Below are 18,295 nucleotides of genomic sequence, written 5' to 3'. Positions count from 1 at the left end.
AGCAGCGCAAAGGATTTAAGAGGCTAAGTTTTTTGAAGGCAGGTTGTATCGGGATTGCTTGTGGAGGAAGGGTAATCCCCTTCAATATTTTTTCCCAGATATTCTTGCTGTTCAGATTTCCAGTTGGGCATCCATAGATGTACTCATATTTTCACTGTTGCATAATAAAATAAAACCCTCATCTGCTACACCGGTTTTCCCGGATTGGGTTTTTCTGGGGGCTTTTGTAAAAAAAAAAACAATGTTATTTTTATGTGTGTATGCTAGTATTTTCTCAGTTCTAATGCTATTTATTTTCCGCGGTTTTAATTGTGAAGGTTGTAGTGTGTTTATTTTGATGTTTTCGTAGCAATAAACTGAATAATTAATTTATCAATTAGTAGAAATAATACCAGTTGCTCCAATAGGATTTCGTATTGGAATTTTCACATCGTATCAGAGCGTGACTGATCAGTCGGAGAGCTCAAAAGCGAAAGAAGGAATTTCACTGTTCAGTAAGAGCAGTAGGCCGAAATTCCCAGGGGTAGTGCAGTCCATTGCCAGGCAAACCGAGTTGCTTGAGGAAGTTTGATTTTTCAGCGTAGAGAGGCAAAAAAATTCGACTTTCCAGATTGAGTGATTCTAGCAGGCAGAGGGAGCAACTCAGATTTTTCGTGGGGCATATTTTTGGCTGGACGCAGAGGGTTTTGGAGCAGTCCTCTAGAGCAAAACTAACGCCGGGTGGAAGAGAAAAGCACACACAACAGAGGGGAAATTTTCCTTAGGGAACTTCAAGTCTCGGAAGTTCGAATTTCCAGTTGCAGATTGGTAGTAGCGGCTTGCAAGATCATGCATTCCAAATGGGAGTGTGAGTAGCAGAGTAGCAGACGAACACAAGGAAAGAGGGAGTTTTCGACATTATCAGAGATGGCCACTACAAGACTTAGAGATCAGGATAGGTTGGATGGCTCCTCCAACTAAGTCATTTCGAAGGCCGGGATGTCCTTCCTGTTGGATGAATATGGCTTGAAGCTCTACATAGATAGCATTGTGGCAATTCCTTAGGATGCGTATCAGATGAAGGAATACAAGAAGGAGATGACACATGTGAAGCAGTTGATATTGGATGGAGTTCAGGACCATATACTCTCACACATAGCTGGCAAGGATACTGCCAAAGAGATGTGGGATGCTCTCGCCATGCTATATCAGGACACTTCTGAGTAGCGGAAGATGTTCCTGGAGGAGAACCTGAAATGTACTAGGATGTAGAAAGGGAAAGGCATAGATCCCTTCCTCCCCAGGATTCAGGAGGTCTGAGACCAGCTCACAGTTGTTGGGCCAATGCCTCAACCAACAGAGCTAGTGAGGTTGGCACTAAATAATGTCTCGAAGGTGTGGCAAGTATTTGTCAAAAGCATATTGGGAAGAGACGAGGACAGGTTGTGGGCCGATCTACAACAGCAAGAGTTGAGGCGATCTCCATCAGTGGCAGCAGTAGAAGTGGACCGAAGGTGGTGAATGAGGAGGAGAATGTGACCCTCACATCAAAGAGTCCCAGTTTGGGGCAGGGGGAGCAGAGAAAGAAGAAGAGGGACCTATTAAAGGTAAAATTATTTAGGTGTGGTGAGTTTGGTCACTACAACACGTAGTGTCCTCTCAGGAAGAAGGACAACATGGAGAAGCAAGACCAACAAGTAGCTTTTGCAGAGATCGATAGGTTTTCCTCCAGATTGGAGGAAGACTTTGTGATGTTCATAGATATACCTCTAGGAATGAGGTGGGGAGATTTGGTACTGTAGTCCCAGAGAACTACAAAGATTGGGCAGGGTCCTTGAGGAGTTCACCTCATGGATCATTACCTGGCTACGAGGGCCCATAGTATTCAGTAGCAAGATGTATCAGTGGCAGTTGATGTAGTCAGAGACCGAGTGACAGTTACAGAGACTAGTAGCAGTCAGATGCTGGGAGCGCAATGTAGAGGCAACAACAATGCAAATTCTTTAGTGACAGTGCAAATGCTAGTAGTAGTCAAAGACTCGAGAGACAGATGCATCACATTGAACACAATTGATTAAGTATTTTGGATGCTTCTTAGTTGCAGATGTTGTAGTTGCAGCAACAACAAATGAAAGGTAGTTTCAGTGCAGATGCAGAGTTGGGAGCAGTACGCCAGTTTCACCAGCAACATAGATGCAACATCAGAGTTGTGCAGTAGTTGGTGGGGAGCAACACCCAAATATCAACAACATTACAGGAGATGATACAGAGACAAAGTGTTGTGGCAGGGTATGCAACACTAGAACACATTCCTCACTAAGAGGGAGTGTTAGGTTTTGTAGCATCGGATGTGTTTTAGCCACAAAATTTGGTGGAGAGGCTAGAATACATGACATCTCCAAGACCCATAAATCGTTTCTGGAAATTCCATCTAGAAGTGACGTAGTTAGATTATTAATCCATTAATGTTTCCTAAGTCTAAACTTAGGAAAATTGGTTAATTAATCTGTATTATTTAAATCAAGGTGAGAATCATCTAGAAACTCACACAAATTGATTCCAAGATGATCCTAGCCATTGATTAAGTTTTAATCTTGGTTGTTGGTGCTCTAACAGTGGATTATAAGAAGTCGTCGATGGGCATTTGTAGAGTACATTGGAGATCACTAGAAATTCGATTTCCTTGGCAGATCGATTTTGAGAGTAGCAGTTGTTAGGTGCTAGAGGGCCAAAGATCGAAGCAGTGAGTGAGGGGTAGGGACAGGGACAGTGAGTCCAGAGGAAGTTTTCCAGATTCAAAGAGGTAGCAACAAGAGGGATGAGTTATTCCCAGTGAGGTAGTGCAGAGGATTGCGTAGTTGCTTCAGATCGGTAGTTCAATTTGCTAGAGAGAAATGTGTTCTTAGATCCAGAGGTCGGGTAGAGGTTCCAGAGTGCCAGAGAGACGATTTCCTCAGCAGAGGTAGGCAGAACGACTTCATTAGAGACTGGTTGGAGGATTGATGTCAAAGAGATTGCGTAGAGCAGCACAGAGGCCGATGTAGAGGCTTTAGGAGGCCAATTTTTCTGAAGGCAAGTTGTGTCGGGATTGCTTGTGGAGGAAGGGTAGCTCTCTTCAATAATTTTGCCCAAATATTCTTGTTGTTTGGATTGCCAGTTGGGAATCCATAGATGTACTCAGATTTTCACTGCTGCATAATAAAATAAAACCATCATCTATTGCACCGGTTTTCCCTCATTGGGTTTTTCCACGGACTTTGGTCCAAAACAACAGTGTTATTTTTATGTGTTTGCTAGTATTTTCTTAGTTCCAATGCTATTTATTTTCCGCAATTTTATTTGTGAAGGTTGCAGTATGTTTATTTCGATGTTGTCGTAGCAATAAACTGAATAATTAATTTATCGGTTAGGATAAATAATACCAATTGTTGCAATAGGATTCCGTATTGGAATTTTCACAGATAATACCTCTGATATACATCATTCAAATCAAGTTCTAACCCTTTGAGCTACGAGTGTAATAAAAAAAAAATCAAGCAAAGTAAAAGGCGCACAAGAGGGGTGGAAAAAAAAAGGCTGAGTTGGTACTCATGCATCCATGATTGCTCTATCCTCACATCTATACACTCAAGATGTGGATTAACATCATGCTAATCCCTTTGACCATGGAACTTGCCCATGAAGTCTTCTCCCCTTCGTACCATCATTATTATTCGCTAACACCTATCAATTGAAGGGTGAACTAAGGAAATGTTACTTCGGGGCTGGAAACACTTAATAGGGGTTTCCTTTAGGCACTCCTACCTAGGGAGGAAACACCATTGCAAGATGAAGGCCCTGATTTTGGAATGGAATTCATATTTGAAGTATTAAATATCCCATTACATTCAAGCTTAGTTCAATTAGATGCAATGATGATTATTGTCCCTGATGATTGGTTGCTTTCACTAGACTTTATATTGTGATTGTCAAGTGGTTTAGCATCCCATGACCTAAGCACCTTACCCACAGGTACCCAAGTCATTATATAAGTGTATTCACACCCACGGGTGAAGTGTTGAGAGCCTTGGATCTGTGATCAGTAGTAGCACATCACATATGACCCTAGGAAACTCCTACACCTAGGGCATTCTGCCACTTTTCACTACATTTGACGATTCTTCAAGATGATACACCTAGATCCAACATTGCCTCAGGCCGTCCTTGACACCATATGAGGTATGGTAGTTTATTCAAGGCTCGAATGAGGATAGTCTCACGTTCAGAGACTTGGGAAGGTTAGTAGCACCTGGAAATCACTCAATGTTGGAGGAGAGATGGACACTCTTTCACAGTCAGAGACCCAAGAGACCCCTTTGTTGTGCCCTAGATGGATTTTGGGACCACAAGAGCTATTAATGAGGATTTTAGGGTCAACCCTTAAATCATGATTTTTAGATGCTATGACATCATGCTTGACACCTTGCAACATCAACACTTAGCATTTGGAGCTTCCTTTGTGGATGGCGTCAGCCCTAGAGGCCTCACAGCTCACACATGTGGGATCTTCTTGGCATTTATGTTGAGAGCTAGTGGGTTGCCTTGTAACCCAAATGTGGGATCTTCTTGGCATTTATGTTGAGAGCTAGTGGGTTGCCTTGTAACCCAATGGATTATTGTGATTTAACTTGTCATTAGGCAGCTTTTAGGCATAACTCCTCGTCCTCCTCATATAAATAGAGTAGAGGACTTTCATTTCTAATCATTATCCCTTGGACTATTTCGACCCTCTTTACAGAGATTTCAGCCTTTTTGTTTCTTAGTGAAGATGTGATCTATGGAGTATTCTTGTTCATTGGAGCTACTTTCTTGACTTTGGAGAAGTTTTCTTTGATTAATAAAGGATTTTTCATGCATATTGTCGTGTAATGGAGCTTTATTTATTGAAAATTTCTAATTTTATGTCTAATGTATGGAATAAATTGATTATCTAGGGTTTTCTATTGTGCCCTAATTTGTTGAAAATGAATTGCATAGAATATAGGTCTCATTATTGTATGCATTACTCATGTATAATATATGAATGGAAATCCTCTTGGTGAATCTTGATTATAGCTCTGCCAACTAACCTTGATCCCCTCACAAACGCAATAGTTAGGGTTTGTGCTAGGGCATGAAACATCCTTACTGCTTTGCAAGTTATAGCTTATCTTAAGAATCCATTGACTCCATCCATCCAAGGACTAGGTATTGGCCTTGTCTATTTGGTGATGAAGTCATCTTTTATCCACAAATTATTTTTTTCTCTCTCTAATTTTACCCTCTTAAGGCCAATCGATCAAATTAGGGCTTGGTAATAATTAGCTAGTAAGGGGAATTTTCGGTCTTGGAAAGTTTCAACATCAAGGGATATAGTGGTTGCCTCAAATTCATTCCCCTTGGTGGCCATTCTTTCTAGTTTCATCCATAATTTCTCCTTCCCTAGTTATTCGTCCTAGGATAAAACCCTAGTTTGGTTGAAGCTTCAACTTGAGGGTTGTTGAAGGTTTCATGTGCCTTTACCTTGTTAATACTCATTTTTGGAAACTTTTTCTCTCCACCTTGACCTTGGGACATTCCCTTTTCCATGCCATTACTCAAAATCTAGGTCTAGCATGCCCTACTATTGGCTTATCTAGGAGCAGTGCATTGCCTCTTTTCTGTTGCTTTAGCCTTGTCCTTAAGTTGAGTCCTCCCTTAGAATCCTTTTAGTCACCTTATACCTTTAAGCATAGAACATCTCTTAAGTGACCTATCTACCGAGATTCCTCCCATTTGTGAAAAATCCATAAAAAGTAGGGGTAGTACTTGTGGTGACAGTGGAATACTACCTTATTTTTATCTCTTGGTCTAGTGATTTCCTTGTACGGTGACCCTCTACAAGGCTGCTAGATTTTGTGCAACATTTGTGGCGCCATTTTTGGGGATGAAGCGAATCTTCCTCCCTATAATTTGAAGCTTTAACTTCATTCCTTTGAAATGGAAAATCTCAAACGACAAGATAGACACTCTTTTGGTGACTCCACTGTTGGAAATAATACTGGGGGGGTGAATCAGTATTAGCAAGTCAATAATATTTCATTTCCATATTTTGATTCATATACGCTACTTCAGTTAATGAAACTTGCGTGTATACGCAATTGTATATAAGGCAACTAGCGTATACCCTGTAAACTTATAATTTAGTTAATTCTTCATAAGTTGATCTTTAATCTGTGCATCAGAACCATATAAATAGTAACCAGGAGTAGTAAAAACAGAACAGACAGTCACACACATGAACACAAGATATAAGGTGGAAACCCAATGTGGGTGAAAACCACCCACTGCAATCATCTCTATCTTTCTTTTAATAAGAAACTTCTTTTTACAATATTTTGTACTGGTGCAGAGTTATACCAGTACTACAGGCTTCTACCTGTAGAAGGCTACAACCTTATCTCGTTCTCCAGCTTCTCCTAGAAGGGAGCTACAACCCCCTAGCTCTTGTACTAGCTGATGTACTAGTACGTAGGTGCTGACCTACAGAAGGCTACAACCTTCTCTTTTCTTCCAGGGACCACGTTTCATAAATTTTCAGACTGGATCCATCAATAACATCAATCAAACGTCAAATATATCTGCATCAACCAATCTCCTTTGCACCAACCAAAAACTGAATCAAACAATCACTTCTCTGAATGCTGTAACCAAAATACAATAATAGTAACCAGAACCCAAGCCAGAACCCAGAACACTGCAATAGCAATCAGAAGTAGCTAAAGCATATTTTATGAGGTGTACGCTACTTCAATGTGACGAACCTGCGTGCATACGCACTTGTATCAAGGAAAACCTGCGTATACACACTTTTGAAATGTCGAACCAGCGTGTATACGTGCCTTTGCTATAATGAACCTGCATACAGATCTGTAAATGATGATTTTAACCTTTACAATTATTCAGACATCAATTATACCCAGATCATCATATTTACAGATTACGACATGCGCCAATTATTCAGATAAAAGATCAAAACCACACAAAGATACTTCTCTTCAAGCCTTAAGATCTTGACCCATCAATAGAACTTATCCTTCATCAAGCGCTCAGGTTCATCCTTGATTCAGATCCAGCTGTGCACCATAACCCAATCACCTGTATACTAGATCTTGCTCTTCATTAGATATTCAATTCATGAGTGACTTTGCCTAATGATCTTCTCCTCCTTTTATAGTCTTAGGCCTTGCTCAATACCATGGTCCAAAACCACTTAGAATCAATACCTTGGACCAAATACCTGGGGTTAACACTTCGGACAAGATACCTGGGACCAATACCATGGATCACAATACCATGGTCCAAATACCACGGACCAAAACCAAGTTTTCCAACATGTACGCACCTTTCATTTTGTGAAAGTGCGTGTGTATGCTCATACGCGCATTTTAGTCTATGAACCCGCGTGTACACGCGGCTTGGTCAATGGGAACCTGTGTATACCTTTATTTCTTCATTCTGTGAGCCTAATCTATCATCTGTGAGAGTTGCCATCAAGGACAACACCTGTGTCATAGCGTCAAATCTATGTCATAATGCCAACATCCATTGGATGAACAAAGTCCTAGTTCTTCATTGAGATTCAAAGTTCAATGCTTGTAGGGTGAAGAAAACATCTCTGAAGGCATTTTGAATTCACCCTAGAGACTCCCCATTTGATTATCATGCAAGAGTCAAGGCAATGGCTCCTTGGGATCTACATGAGGTTAACATTGGTGAGTTTTTGCATATATAAGGGAAGTGGGATATGAGCAGCCATCATTTTGACAAGGACCCAATTTATGATACTGATGATGATGACCTTGTCTTGCCTTGCTCTTCCCATGGTGATAAGGGAGATATGAGTGTTGATGTGTCAGAGCCATCCATCTCATGCTATTTGCAGCATGATTCTAAGGACATTGATGAATGTGGTATGCCTGAAAGATCCCTTGAACAAAAGTTCCTGATATTGATCATTGATTACTCCATATTCAGGTTACAAGAGAAGATCCAATGGTGCAGGCTTGATCCCTGCTTTCTCCCTCCATCTGTGACTCCTTTTCACTATATTTTTCCTAGCTCCTGTCCTTGTGATTCAACATGTGAATATTGTGTAGGTGTTCGTGATGCTTTCTTGTTCTATCTCATAATTAATCATAAGGACAAAAGGAATTATGTTGATATAATGATATGTCAGCTACATTGGTTATATGACTATACTTAGGTCATACATTGTATGCTACCATTGCATGTTAGTTTAGTTGCATTGCATATTGTGTTAAAATATGTAGCAAGAAAGGCCCAATTTGACTTTAGCCTTAGTCAAATTGAGTAAATCGATTTTTCCACATCAATGGGACAACTTGGAGGCAATTAACTAGTGTGATATAGATCTTGTCACTCAGTTAGCTTAGTAAATTCGAGTTAGAGGGCTTGGAGCTCAGTTATGCATGTGTGATTGCTACATTTTAGTAATCCAGTTCAGTTATTTTCAATTGTATGTATTGATAGAGTTAATTGAAGGTCAGTGGTGTAGTGGGATAGCAGTCTAACTCAGAGATCTGTCAATTAATTGATCAATCAACCCAAAATAGCTAATGCATGCAAGGAATTCAAATTCCTTAGTTGAAGTAGAAATGACAAGGCAGTGTAACATCAGGTGTAAACTAGTTTGAGTGTACAGGTGTTGCATGAGTTCAAGTGATTCATCCTTGGGAATCACACAATCAATTTGGAGGAAATTCCTATCTCTTAGGGGGTAATTTCCTCAGGAATTGCGCAAGGAAATAGGAGGATTAGTGGGAAAATAATTGGCTAAGTGTTGGCTAGAGTTTCTCATTGAGCAGAGAGAACAATTATTCTTTTGTAGGCAGTGCTCAGAGTTGGAGCAAGCAATTCTAATAGTTTCTCTATTCAACTGATTAATGAAAAAAGGTTTGCGGGGTTTTTCCTAGTTGGGTTCCCCTCGAAACCAATGTGTACTTGTGGTTTTTATTGTTGCATGTCTGTGCATGTTGTTCTAAATTGTGATTTCCATTCCGCGGATTAGTAGAGTAGAATTGTGTCTCTTGTTTTTAGGTTGAAATTTTGAGTAGTTGTAATTTTGATCAAATTTCTACATGGTATTAGAACGCTAAAATCACATTGGAACCGATATTTCAAAGTTGTCTCTCAAGAATTTCGAAGTAGCAGCTTCAGTGCAACAATTTTTCTTCAATATCGGGAGAATGTCTTTCAATGGCTTGAGATTGGAGTATGCCCTGGAGCGTAGCTCAAATTTCATAGCCTAGAAGGATTCAATGGAAGCAATGCTTGATGACAATGGTGTGTTAGAATATGTTAAAACTGATATTGCAAAACCTCCACAGTTGGATGCACAGTAGTTAACCCAATGGAAGAAGGATGTTGCCAAGGCCAAAAGAATTATTCTGGAAGGTGTGAGGGACCATGTGGTCTCAAATATCCATGGCAAAGAAACTCCATATGATAAGTGGAAGGAAATAACTAAGTGATTCAAAAATAGCAATGACCATAGAAAATTAGCCCTGAAAGACAAACTTTGAAACATCAAGATGAAGAAAAATGACACTATTCCATAGTATCTCTCCAGGCTTACACAAGTTTGAGATGAGCTTGGATCGGTCGGGGTGAATGTAGCAGAAGATGACCTGGTGACCCTAGCTCTTCTAGGCCTTCCAAAATCCTGGCCTACCTACCAAGATTCTGTGAATGGAAGGAAAAAATTACTGAATTGGGAAAGGTTATGGTCTGATTTGGTTCAAGAAGAGTTCAAGAGAAATAACATGGAGAGAATTTTGCATTGGTTGGAAAGGGGAAGAAGGGAAAAGGAAGTAAGACCCAAAGCAAACCTGAATCCAACCAAAATAATGGCAAGGAGAAAGTCTTGAGCAAGATAAAATGCTTCTATTGCCATGGATATGGGCACTATGCAACAAAATGTCTGCACAAGAAGTCTACCAAGAAGCCTTCAGGAGGAGAAAAAGGTGAAGCACTGGCTTCACAATTCGAATTAGACTTCACCCTGATAGCATGCATGGCTAGTAATGTTATGGGGAGTGTGTGGTACCTTGATTGTGGTGCCTCGTTACATATGACAGGGTGCAAGGAGTTTTACAATATCTTGGAGGAGAAGGATCTCCAAATGCATATCGAATTAGGGGATGATGGGAGGTACAATACCATAGGAATTGGCACTATCATCTTTGAGAGGGAGAATGCCTCTCCTCTTCATCTCAAAGACATTATGTTTGTACCTGGGTTGAAGAAGAACTTGATCTCTGAAGCAGTTTTGGAGGATCATGGCTATGATGTTATTTTCAGTAAAGGAAAAGCCTTTTTGAGACACATAGCTACCGTCCAAGTGAAGCAGATTAGAGTTCAAGTCAAGAACCTATAAAAACTTGAGGTGGTAGATTGCACTGCATTGAGCAGTAAGGCTGAAAAAGTGTTGAGTCGAGATGTTGGAGAACTGATTGGGTCATCCACACCATGGTGCCTTAAAAGTCATGCAGCAAATTACGATTGGTCTCCCTAAAGGCTCCCTTGACCGTTAGAATGTCTGCAAGGGTTGCACATTGGGGAAATATGTCAAATCCACTTTCCATGAATGAGATAACAGAACTAATGCAATCTTGGAGCGAGTCCACTTTGATGTTTGTGAACCCTTTTCTATAGCTTCCATAACAAAACACAAGTACTATGTTATTTTATTGATGATTTCTCTAGGAAATGTTGGATCTTCTTCATGTGGAAGAAGGATGAAGTTTTCTCAAAATTTGTTGAATTCAAGGCATTGGTTGAGGAGACTGGGAAGAAGGTGAAGGCTCTCAGGAACGACAATGGAGGTGAATTTGTTTCAAATTCCTTCAAGGATTTCTATGACAAAGAAGGTATTTGAGGAGAGCTGGTAGCACCCCATAACCCACAACAGAATGGGGTAGCTTAGAGGAAGAACATGAGCATAGTGGGAGCAGCAAGGGCCATGTTGCATGATCAAGGGATGCCATTGCATCTATGGGCAGAAGCATGCAACACCACAGTCTACCCTCAGAATCAGAGTCCTCATAAAATACTTGGTATGATCACACTGAAGGAATCTTTCTCTAGGAGAAAGCCTGATGTGTCTCATTTCAAAATTTTTGGAGCTTTTGTTTATTGTCATGCCTCCAAGGATTCGAGGAAGAATCTTGAGCCTACAACAGAGTTGGGATTTTTTGTAGGATACACCAAAACCCCACACAATTACCAGGTGTATCTACCTTCATTGAGGATGACAGTTGTGAGGATAGATGTCGAATTTGATGAGGAGAAGGCTATGAGATACTCTTTGGAACGAGTGTTGAGCATCCCATTGGAGCAAGAGATTCTAGCTCCAATGGAGGAGCCTTAAGATGAGCTTCAAGAGGTTTTGGACAAGCCACATGTAGAGGAGTAGACAAGAGGCAGAGTGGAGGCACCCACTCAACCAAAATCTTTGAGAGAGGGGAGAAAGAGAACCAAATAAGTTGATAGATTATCGCAGGATGCTAGGGAGAATGTAGGAGCCCACACATCACAGCGCAGGCAAAGGAGGTCACTTGATAGGTACATTGGATACATGGCTCTCATGACAGAGCTCATTGAGACAGAGCCTTCTTCATTTGAGGTAGCAGTTTCTCAACCTATTTGGGTTGATGCCATGGTGAAATAATATGAATCCATCATGAAGAGTAGTGTATGGGAGGTGGGGTCGAGACCAAAAGGGAAATCAGTGGTTGGTTCCAGGTGGATCTACAAAGTGAGGCATGCAACTGATGGGAGCAACGACAATTACAAGGCCAGATTTGTGGCCAAAGGGTCCTCTCATGTATAGGGAGTGGACTATGAGGAAACTTTTGCACCAGTTGCGAGATATTCCTCAATCGGATCCATTCTAGCATTGGATGCACATATGGGGTGGAAAATCCACCAGATGGATGTGAAGACCGCCTTTCTCAACGGTGTTCTTGAGGAGGAAATTTAGATAGAGCAGCCAAAAGGTTTTGAGACATATGATCAGGAGTCACATGTGTGCAGACTCAAGAGAGCATTGTATGTTGATTTTTGTAGCTTGGGAGGTACTCCAAGCCGTGAGGATCGAGGGTTTGGAGGAAGGAGTTCCATAACTGGCCTTGTGGGCCTGAAACCCAAGCTTGGGGTTTTGCACCCATTGATGTTGGGGACAAAGACGTGAATATATTTTGACATGTGATGGATGAAGATGATAGTGCACGTCGAGATGAATCTAATGCATCAAGAATCGTCCGATTCCAAGTTGTCATTGAAGAGAAATGAATTTTTTAAGTTAAGATGAGTAAATTTGTCTAGTTGGGAAGGTTAGCTTGAGGTTAAAGTAGTGCCCAAAGATAAATTCGATGGAGCCACTTGATGCCTATAAATATAGGTCAAGTGTGAGGCATTTAGATATATCCAAGTGCATCAAACATCAAAGATATCTCTGTGATCTGGACAGTGAGTCTGTGACAAGGAGAAGTGGCAAGGAGCATGAGTTTTTGGGTTTGTTTAGGGTGCGGATTTTTTTAGGAGTAGGGCCGTAGGTCTGAGGCATCCATCAAGGTGATTTGAGGACGTTTTTTGACCAGTTTTGGAGCATACTCAAGTGTCGATCCTAGTTGTTGATCCAAGGTAAGTTTGAGAGTGTTTTTCTGTGAATTAAGCTGTGAGGAACCTCTGTCAGAGGTGACCACAGTCTGTTGTAGAAAACAACAGGTGTTTGGAGCAGGTTTGGGAGCCGTGAGGCCTTGTGAAGGAGGCTCTCAAGAGGCCACATTCATCTCCAAAAGAAACGAAGGTGTACAGAGGGTAGAAATGCTTCAAATGTGATTTTTCTTGTGCCTAGAGGCAACCTTAGTTTGTTGTAGCAGTCTGAGATAATTCAAAGCCTTGTGGAGGTGCCCAAGGCGTCTAGAAGATCAAGGAAGGGATAGTAAAGTAGGTGGAGTTGTGGACAAGAGAAGAGCAGTTTTGGAGCAATGGTTTAGGGTTGTTGGGTGCCCTAACCAGTCTTGAGAATGCACAGTAATCGAGGTCAAGGAGGCAACAACAATGATTTGTAGATGTCACCTTGTTGATGATTGGATGCTAGAGTATAAATGTCCTAGGAGAGGAATGATTTGATGGAGTCTGTTAGCATCCATGTGGAAGGGTCTCCATAGGTGTTGGATGCCCTAACTAGGAGCAGATGCTACAAGTATTTGTCATTCATGGTCTGTTGGAGGGCAGCGTGAGAGTGGACCAAGTGTGGATAGTGATTGGGCATTTATGGTCTGTTGGAGGACAGGCGTGCACCATCTTCATGGACTTAGGTGGTTTCTAGAGTGGCAGAAGTTGAGCTTAAGGTTTGATCAACTAGAGGAGCATTTGAGTAGCCCTAGGTGTGTGGAGGACTTATACAGCAGATGATGGCAGTCCTCCTAGCCCATATTCATTGTGGGATATGGACATCTTGCAATGACAGGTTGCAACCCTCCATGCCCTATGTTGGTCTTCATTGGAGTAGCGCAAGAAGACCATAGTGGGCTGAAGTACCTGAGTAGCTGATGAGCAGCAGTGGGCAGATTAAGAGTTTCTCACAAACGGAGTTGTGAACAACTTGACATGAGTCTCGATGTGTTGTGCCCTTGATGGACTAAGGCACAACTAGTGAGCAGATTGGATAGTCGAGGTTCAGTGGCCAGATGGACTTGGATCATTGATAGAGGCAGTGCTGCAGATCGAGAGTTGAAGGATCGGGCAGGTACAGGGTACAACCAAGAAGAGCTGAGAGAGTATGAAACAACCAAATGGTCATAGTATCTTGTTGAGGGTAGATTGGTTGTCGATGGACTCACACCAAGCCCCAGTTTTGTATCTTGTATCAGTGGCTGTATGAGGGCCATTATCCTTGGTACGGAAGCCCTAGATTTTTGTATTATATGTTGATTAATATAACAAAGTTGGGTTGAAAATTGTAAAAAATTGTCCATATTTTGTGCACTAGTAGATTTACTGTTGTTTATATTCCGTTGTGCAAAGTAGTATCATTGTGATTCTTTGTTTGGTAGCTTCAAAGATTCTAAGATTCTATCCTAGACCCAAGATCGTGGAAAATCAACATGGTATCAGAGTGTATCTGAGCTACTTTGAGGGATAGTGAATCATAGTGTGCACAACGAAGCAACTTAGAGGGAGTTGTGGGTGTCTAGATCATGTAGCAGAGGGTTCAACTGAAGACATGGAGATGTGGTCTTGATTGGCTTGGCAACGAGATTGGCTAGGAGTTCTGGTGGATTGGTGGTGAACCTGGTGAACAACAATTTGTTGTAGGGAAACTTGTTGATCATGGACTTCCTTTGACTTACCATGGATGGTTGGGACAACTCGAGGGTTTCTTTGGCTTGGACGAGATCAAGTTGATCGAGATGGCTTCATGTGATGTACTATATTTTGGCAGGCTAGAGTCTTCATCGGATCGTGATGTTGCATATCCAAGATTGGAGGTTAAAGTAGTGCTCAAAGAAAAATTCGTTGGAGCCACTTGATGCCTATAAATATAGGTCAAGTGTGAGGCATTTAGATATATCCAAGTGCATCAAACATCAAAGATATCTCTATGATTTGGACAGCATGTCTGTGACAACGAGAAGTGGCAAGGAGCACAAGTTTTTGGGTTTATTTAAGGTGTGGATTTTCTAAGGAGCAGGGCCACAGGTCTGAGGCATCCATCAAGGTGATTTGAGGATGTGTTTTGACCAGTTTTGGAGCAGACTCAAGTGCAGATCCTAGCCGCTGATCCAGGGTAAGCTTGAGAGTGTTTTTTTGTGCATTAAGTTGTGAGGAACCTCTGTCATAGGTGGACACATTTTGCTATAGAAAACAATAGGTGTTTGGAGTAGGTTTGTGAGCCTTGAGGACTTGTGAAGGAGGCTCTCAAGAGGCCGCATTCATCTCCAAGAGCAGTGAAGGTGTACAAAGGGTAGAAACGCTTCAAACGTGATTTTTCTTGTGCCTGGAGGTAGCCCTAGTTTGTTGTAGCAGTCTGAGATAATTCAGAGCCTTGTGGAGGTACCCAAGGTGTCTAGAAGATCAAGGAAGGGACAGTAAAGTAGGTGGAAGTTTGGACAAGAGAAGAGCAGTTTTGGAGCAGTGGTTTAGGGTTGTTGGGTGCCCTAACCAGTCTTGAGAATGCACATAAATTGAGGTCAAGGAGGCAGCAACAATGAGTTTTAGATGTCACCTTGTTGATGCTTGGATGCTAGAGGATGAATGTCCTAGGAGAGGAATGATTTGATGGAGTCTGTTAGCATCCATGTGGAAGGGTCTCCATAGGTGTTGGATGCCCTAACTAGGAGCAGATGCTACAACAAGATTGGTCACTCGTGGTCTGTTGGAGGGTAGCGTGAGAGTGGACCAAATGTGGATAGTGATTGGGCATTTATGGTCTGCTAGAGGATATCGTGATAGTGTCCAAGTTGGAGCCCAGTGTGCACCATCTTCATGGACTTAGGTGGTTGCTAGAGTGGCAAAAGTTGAGCTCAAGGTTTGATTAGCGAGAGGAGCAGTTGAGTAGCCCTAGGCTTGTGTGTGGAGAAGGACTTCTACAACAGATGATAGGAAATCCTCCTAGCCTGTGTTCATTGTGGGAGATGGTCATCTTGTAGTGATAAGTGGCAGTGCTCTGTGCCCTATGCTGGTCCTCCTTGGACCAGCGCAGGAAGACCATAGTGGGTTGAATTTCCGAAGTAGATGAGGAGCAGCAGTAGACAGATTGAGAGTTTCTCACAAACAGAGTTATGAACAACTCAACATGACTCTCGATGTGTTGTGCCCTTGATGGACTAAGGCACAACTAGTGAGCAGATTGGATAGCCGAGGTTCAGTGGCCAAATGGACTTGGATTGTTTATAGACGCAGTGCTGCAGATTGGGAGCCGAAGGACTGGGCAGGTACAAGGTACAACTAAGAGGAGCTGATAGAGCATGCAACAGCCAGATGGTTAGAGTATATTGTTGAGGGTAGATTGGTTGTCAATGGATTGACACCGAGCCCCAGTTTTGTATCTTGTATCAGTGGATGTCTGAGGGCCATATTACTTGGTACGAGAGCCCTAGACTGTTGTATTATATGTTGATTAATATAACAAAGTTGGGTTGAAAATTGTAAACATTTGTCCATATTTTGTGCACTAGTAGATTTACTGTTGTTTATATTCCGTTGTGCAAAGTAGTATCATTGTGATTCTTGGTTTGGTAGCATCAGAGATTCTAAGATTCTATCCTAGACCCAAGATCATGGAAAGTCAACATTGTATGGTCTCAAATAGGTGCCCCGAGCATGGTATACTCGGATCGACAGTTATCTCATTGGATTGGGATTCACCAAAAGTGAAGAAGATGCGAACCTCTATCACATTGTGCTAGATGGTAAGTTGCTTATTCTTGTTTTATATGTTGGTGATTTAATATTGACAGGTGATGAGAAACTGATCCGCTCTTGTGCAAAGGATCTTGCAAGGGAATTCTGGATGAAAGACATGGGCATCACGCATTACTTACTCAGGCTGGAAGTATGGCAGGGTGATGGTGAATTTTTCGTGTCTCAAGACGAGTATTCTACTGAGATACTTCAGAGATTTCACATGGAGAAATGTAAGCCCATGGACACACCTCTAGCTACAAACTGGAGGAAGGAGTATGTTTCTTCAGGTGAGGAAGATGATGCTACCATTTACGGGCAGCTTGTGGGTTCACTAATGTATCTCATGAACACAAGACTCGACATGTGCTATGCAGTCAACCAACTTCGCCAAGCTATGGTGAGGCCTACCAAATTATATTTGAATGCAGCAAAACATGTGTTACGATACCTCAGAGGCACTACCCAGTATGGATTATGGTACAAACGGACAAAGGGAGTGAATCTACAAGGCTTCACCGATGCAGATTGGGTAGGGAGTGTGAAATTTTATCTATTGCAACTATTGGAGATAATTATTCTAAATCAGAAATTAATTTTGTAGTTTATTTACTACGAAAAATAACGAATAAAATCACAGCTGCAATTTTCACCATAAAAATACTGCGGAAAATAAAATATTGGAAAGTGAGAAATTCTAGCACACACGATAAAATTGACACAATTATTTTTGGACAATTGTCTTCAAAAAATCCCAAATTGGAAAAACCAGTGTAGCAGATGAGAGATTTATTATTAATGTTCATCGTTCATTCCGAGTATAATAATTTAGTTGCCTAGCTGGCAATCTAATCTGAAGAAAACACGGGCAAAAATATTGTCAGAATTTTCTCTCACCTCACAACCATTTTTTGCCTCCGGAATAGCTTCCCCAACCTCAGCGTTGAGATGCATGTGTCAGCCTCTGAGCAGTCCCTACGTTGGCCCTTTGAAGATTTTTGCCTTCCTTCCTTCGACTTTTCCGAGAATTGAAAACTTTCTCCTAGAATGTTGTTGCTCTCCTCTTCCACCTGCTACTCACCCTCCGGCTATATCTTCTCTGTTGAGCTATTGTTGTTGAGAAAATCGAATTGCTTGGGCAACTGAGTATTTGCACTGGATGATCTCCATCACCACATCGACTTTCTTTTATAATTCACTATTGGAGCACCAACGACCAAGATTAAAACTTAATCAATGGCTAGTATCATTTCTAGGTCGATTCGTGTGAGTTTCTAGATGAACCATGCCTTATCTCAATTAATACTGATTAATAACCATACTCCCTAAGTTTAGACTTAGAAAATATTTAAAAATTTGTTAATAATCTAATTGAAACATTTCTATGTGAATTTCCAAAAACGATTTCTGGGTTTTGGAGATCTCATGTATTCAGCCTCTCCACAAAAGTTTGTGGCTAGAACCAATGTTTTAAAACTCTGAATCTGACTTCGACCCCAACTCGGTGAGGGTTGACTCGGACTCGGACTCCGATTAAGTATCAACTCGGCTGGTTCGATTTCAATGACTCGGTCGTTGTAAAAAATACATTAAATATTATTTTTTAATTAAAAAAACATAATTTTAAAGATTTTCATTCATGTTTCCAAACAAAAAGCTTTAGAATATAGATAGAAGACAACATATGATCAAAGTAGGCTCATGAATATATCCATTATATCAAAATGGCACCCAGTGCACTGTTCAATACATACATGATGATGATATAGAGATCAAAACAAAAACACAACCAAGGAGGCTAGAAATGGCCTCGGCCCTCTACAAC

The sequence above is a fragment of the Pinus tabuliformis genome, chromosome 4_1, assembly GCF_031772625.1.
Source record: "Pinus tabuliformis cultivar Carrire ecotype Pingquan chromosome 4_1, CPIR1, whole genome shotgun sequence".
Taxonomy (NCBI): domain Eukaryota; kingdom Viridiplantae; phylum Streptophyta; class Pinopsida; order Pinales; family Pinaceae; genus Pinus; species Pinus tabuliformis.
The sequence above is the reverse complement of the archived record's forward strand: the minus strand, read 5'-3'. Positions refer to the sequence as shown.